Below are 6093 nucleotides of genomic sequence, written 5' to 3' on the forward strand. Positions count from 1 at the left end.
AGTCAATCATCACAAACACAGCATTTGGATTGTTAGAATAAACCTCCGACCCTGTGCTTTGGTGATACTCAGGGGTATTGAATACCAGCATCTTTACTTACATATTTATTTATTTTAAGAGAAATCAATAACTGTATCCAGCAGCGGCTCCTAACCTTTTATACCACTTTTACGCCAAAGTCCAGGTCTGACCCGGGATTTGGAACACGTTTGCAAACTGGATCAGACCCGGGACAGATCCCCTTTTACACTGCGGAGCCCCCGGGTCGGCACCGTTCAGCACTGACCCGGCTCTCGGGTTGCGGTGAGCACTTCTTTCCCTCCCTCCCCCTCCGCGAACCCCTTACCTTACTCTGAAGTGGTCCAGAGGCACGGAGGACGGGTGGGGTGTGCTGTTCCGTTCTCTATCGGCACAGCAGTGGTCGGTGTAAAAGGTGTATTAGATGAGGAGGTCTGCCACTGCCAGTGCTTTGACCTGTATGAGGAGGAGACAATGTAGTCCCTTGCCAGGTGGCTGGGTCCTGGCACCTGCGCATTGGATCTGGCAAGCACCAGGACTAGGGCATGTGCATAAAGGGCTTCTAGGGACTGCATCAGCTTGAAGCCAGGTAGGGCTGCCCAATGGGCAGAGGAGTGGCTTCCCACTGGAAGCCACTCTCTGCTAGTCACAGTTCGGACTGGCAGACCCAGGGGGAGAAGACACCTCCCCCTGAGATTGCCTGTCCTGTGTGAGACTGGCAGATAGCACTATCAATGGGAAGTCACTGTCAGTAACAGTGTAGCCAGTGCAGTCACAGTTTGCTACTGACTTGCTGAGGTGGCGAATTTTACTGGGAGGGGCTGCGGCCCAGACTTGCACTGGGCCTCTGGGAACCAGGGTGAAACCCCGGTGGGCCCTCCTGCTTTGAAGCTCTGCCCATTTTAATCAGGGGAGGGGCCATGCAGGGGCAGACTGGGCCCTATGGACAGGGCCGCCATCAGAGGGTTACGGGCATCAGTACTGTTGTATGGAGCACAAAGTGACAGGTGGCCCCCTGTAACCAACGCTGACAGTAACGGGTCCCCACTGTAATCAGCACCGGTAGCAGCAGGTATCAGGCAACAGAGGGCCCCCCTTTAATCTGTGTCAGCAGCAGTGAATCCCCAGCATCAGCACCCACAGCAGCAGGCCTCCCTGTCCTCAGCACCGACAACAGCACGCACCCGACAGGCGGCAGCAGCTGGATTTTCCATAGTGCTATTGTTGCCAGGGGAGCTGCGATTGCACTTCCCTCTCTCTTCACCTGTCCCTCTGCCACTTTCCCCACCTGTCCCTCTGTACCTTACCCAGCTGTCCCTCTCCACCTTACCCAGCTGTCCCTCTGCACCAGGGCTGGCTCCAGGGGTCAGAGCACCCTGTGCCAGCCCATCATATGGTGCCCTCTCGCGCGCGACCAAATTTGGGGGCGTGGCATAAACACCATAGGCCACACCCCCTATGTGGCGTTATTTGGAGGCGTGCCCGCATGGCACGCCTCCAAATAACGTCAGGCTGGGGGTAAAGCCCAGCAATCCGTCACTGACTGGGCTTCCCCCAGCCCTCTTCCGTCAGTGAATGGATGCCGCGCGCATACGCGCGGCATCCATTCACACTCCGGGGGTCAGGCACCGCCGCACAGCTGTGGCGGTGGGGGTCCCCAACCTCCCAATTAGACCACCCGCGGGCCACTTCGGCCCGCGGATGGAGCAGCGGGACAATACTGTCCGCGCTGAAATTGGGATGCTGGGGAAGGGTGCCACCCTCTAGGGGTGGCGCCCTTGTGCGACCGCACTGGTCGAACACCCCTAGAGCCGGCCCTGCTCTGCACCTTCCCCAGCTGTCCCGCTGCACATTCCCAAGCTGTCCATAAGGCATGCTTGCCGACATTCTGGCTGCCCCCTCCGTGAAGGAGCAACCAGTTCGACATAGCAGGGGGCGTGGCCGGCATAGGGGGCGTGGCCTGACATGTTACCCAACATTTGTGGGTGGAGCAGGGGCATGGCCACACAGTCGCTTAACTTTGGGTGTACAGAGGGGTCGGCGGCCGCTGGGACGCTTGCCTGCCTCTACGGGGGGCTTGAGCATCACACAATTTTCAGGAGGCTTCCGGACGAAGCAGGAGGGTAGGCAAGTATGCCCTATGCACCTTCCCCAGCTGTCCCTCTGCATTTTCCCCAGCTATCCCTCTGCACCTTCCCCAGCTGTCCCTCTGCACCTTCCCCAGCTGTCCCTCTGTATTTTCCCCAGCTGTCCCTCTGCATTTTCCCCAGCTGTCCCTCTGCACCTTCCCCAGCTGTCCCTCTGTACCTTCCCCAGCTGTCCCTCTGTACCTTCCCCAGCTGTCCCTCTGTACCTTGCCCAGCTGTCCCTCTGTACCTTCCCCAGCTGTCCTTCTGCACCTTCCCCAGCTGTCCCTCTGCATTTTCCCCAGCTGTCCCTCTGCACCGTCCCCAGCTGTCCCTCTACACCTTCCCCAGCTGTCCTTCTGTACCTTCCCCAGCTGTCCTTCTGTACCTTCCCCAGCTGTCCCTCTGTACCTTCCCCAGCTGTCCTTCTGCACCTTCCCCAGCTGTCCCTCTGCATTTTCCCCAGCTGTCCCTCTGCACCTTCCCCAGCTGTCCCTCTGTACCTTCCCCAGCTGTCCCTCTGCACCTTCCCCAGCTGTCCCTCTGTACCTTCCCCAGCTGTCCCTCTCCACCTTCCCCAGCTGTCCCTCTGCATTTTCCCCAGCTGTCCCTCTGTACCTTCCCCAGCTGTCCCTCTGAACCTTCCCCAGCTGTCCCTCTGTACCTTCCCCAGCTGCCCCTCTGCACCTTCCCCAGCTGTCCCTCTGTACCTTCCCCAGCTGTCCTTCTGCACCTTCCCCAGCTGTCCCTCTGTACCTTCCCCAGCTGTCCCTCTGTACCTTCCCCAGCTGTCCTTCTGCACCTTCCCCAGCTGTCCCTCTGCATTTTCCCCAGCTGTCCCTCTGCACCTTCCCCAGCTGTCCCTCTACACCTTCCCCAGCTGTCCTTCTGTACCTTCCCCAGCTGTCCTTCTGTACCTTCCCCAGCTGTCCCTCTGCACCTTCCCCAGCTGTCCTTCTGCACCTTCCCCAGCTGTCCCTCTGCATTTTCCCCAGCTGTCCCTCTGCACCTTCCCCACCTGTCCCTCTGTACCTTCCGCAGCTGTCCCTCTGCACCTTCCTCAGCTGTCCCTCTGTACCTTCCCCAGCTGTCCCTCTCCACCTTCCCCAGCTGTCCCTCTGCATTTTCCCCAGCTGTCCCTCTGTACCTTCCCCAGCTGTCCCTCTGTACCTTCCCCAGCTGTCCTTCTGCACCTTCCCCAGCTGTCCCTCTGTACCTTCCCCAGCTGTCCTTCTGAACCTTCCCTGGCTGTCCCTCTCCACCTTCCACAGCTGTGCCTCTGACCCACTGTTATTTGTGCCTTTGCCCACTATTCCATCCCTGCCTTCTCCCCATGGCAAGTGGCTGCCAATCAGAAGTGGGGTGGATGAACGGACACAAAATCATGTTCAACGCCACACCTATGGATGGCAGGTAAGCACATCCAAACATATTAACAAACTAAACATATCAACATTAAAAATCACAAAACTATTTATAATTATTGCTAAAACTATATATGTCCATATTTTTCTTCTTCCCAGAACTGTCTATGGAAGAAAGAATACGTCACTGGATTCCTGGAGATCCTGGAGTCCAAAGAATCCAGATTTTACGCATAGTCTACGTGAAGGAAAAGAAGGAAGTGGAGGAATCCAAGTATTCCGGAGCGGCCACCGACGATATCCATTAGCCCACGCTGTGTTACTACCACCTGATGTCCTTCATCAGCGAGCAGAAGCCACAACGGCAGTCTCTGTTCTTGATGGCAGAGCGAGAGAGAGAAGAGGAGGCGGCAGAAGTGAGTGGACCATCTGAGGCTGTTTTGGTAAGTAGAGAAACAGGGCCTGATTCAGACCTACTCGCAAGCGATATGCGCTCGCAAGCGGGTCAAGCCAGGCAGTGCACACGTGCGGCGTGTGAATTGCACGTGCGCGAGTAAGAAATCACTCGCTCCGGGGCTCGCAGCAGAACGAGGCGGCTGTTGATGTTGATCGACAGCTCGCCCCGTTTTGTAGGCAGGGAGGGGAGGTTGGCTGGCCAAACGGAGGTGTTCCCGAAGGAACGCCTGCCGTTTGAGGGTGGCCCTACTGACATCACCAGTAGTGAGCTTCCGGCCCTATTAGAGCCGGAAGCTCACTGGGGCTTGCGGCAGACAAGACCCTACCACAAGGGTCTTACCACAAGCCCGATGGTCGCGATGGTCGTGACCATCGCAACCATCACCTGGCCGCTCGCAAAAGCTGTGGGTGGTCACCCACAGCTTAGTGAGCAGCCAGGAGGCCGGATCTTAAAATAAAAGTATTCCAAATGCATTTTCCACAATGCACCATGCCCGGGATAGACGATAGTTGTAGATCCTCTTCTCTCTGGTCAGGCCCCTCTGTGCAAATTACTTCATCACATATTCAGGTAAGGCAAAAGCCTCGTCTGCGATGAAAACGTAATTTAGGCCGTGCTTTGTCTCATCCAGTGAGGTCAAGTTAAGGCTTTTATTGGTGAATTTCTGGTAGAATGTCGTCTGTTTGAAGGACCCACCATCCGAAGCACGGCCATTCTTGGCAACATCCACAAACAAAAATTCATAGTTGGCATTCACCACTGCCATGAGAACGATGCTGAAGAAGCCTTTATAGTTGTAGTAATATGATCCGGTGTTGGCAGGTGGGTTGATGCATATATGTTTTCCACCAATGGCTCCACCACAGTTAGGCAAATTCCAACGTTGTTCAAACTCTTCAGGGATGCTCTTCCACTCATCCACGGTATTTGGAAACTAGAAAAATAGGAAAAAATTGGTTAAAACATGACCATAATATTTTTTCTCCATTTTTTTTCTGATACAGACTCCCACCCAAGACCCTGATTTGTCCACAACTCATGACATCAGTATTATCGGGGACAGCGAGGTGGATATGTCATCCCCATGCCCACCGACCATTGAACCCCCTCCAACATCTTCCGCGCCCCCCCAAAGAAAAAAAAAGGCAGGGTAGAAAGCAACAGCAACCCACCGAGCCGGAGGACATATTCCTGCAGCAGGCGGAACGAATCCTCCAAAGAAAACCAGACCATATAGATGACTTTATGTCACATATAAATAGCTAAATGCGCCATATGATAGGGCAAACACAGAGGGAGTTCCATAGGCTGGTTTATGAGCTGCTAATTAGTGTTATAAATTCTAATCTGCATATTTCCACATATATAGCAGACCCTCTTATGTGCTCACCTGTCCCAACCGCCTCTGTGAGGCCCTCCTAGCCCAGTTGGAGGCTACTCCACCACCCAGTACCCCATCCACAAGCCAGGCAATTTACACTGCCATGCTGGAGGCAGAAGATGATTTGCCACATTTTTTGAAGATGTAATGTATTTTTTTTTATTATTGTTTCCTGTACTATCACCAAATTTTAACACTCCCAATAGATACTGTATGGTATACGGTGGTGATGATGCTGATTGGACAAGGTCACTACACACATGGCACAAGTACAGATTGATGGAAGCCGGGGCCACATTCTGTCCTTGTGCCATGTGTGTATTGGCCTGTTCAATCCGGCATCTGACCCACCGTATACTATACAGCATAGCTATTGGGACTGATAAAATTTGGTTATAATGGTGTTTTCTACATTTTATATGCATACTTTAAAATTTATATCTAAAAATAAACACCAACATTTTTTATTTATTACTGTGCAGTGTTGTTGGCACAGTGTTGTTAATGCAGCCTTATTGGCTGACAATATTGGTATTTAAAGAGTGAAAAAAATATTACATTAAAAGTTTTTCTTTCACAAGAAACAAATGTGTAGTGTGTTTTTTTTCTTACCTTGCAATACTGGTACTGCAGCACTTTAACAATAGCCTTGCAGGTCTCTGGGATGATGACGCCCAAGGACTGAGGGGAGATGAGGGCCCCAACTTCAGGTTTTCCAGTGACCTTCCTGTAGCCAGGTACCTCAG

Source organism: Taudactylus pleione, unplaced genomic scaffold (assembly GCF_031769625.1).
Source record: "Taudactylus pleione unplaced genomic scaffold, aTauple2 ptg000329l, whole genome shotgun sequence".
NCBI lineage: Eukaryota > Metazoa > Chordata > Amphibia > Anura > Myobatrachidae > Taudactylus > Taudactylus pleione.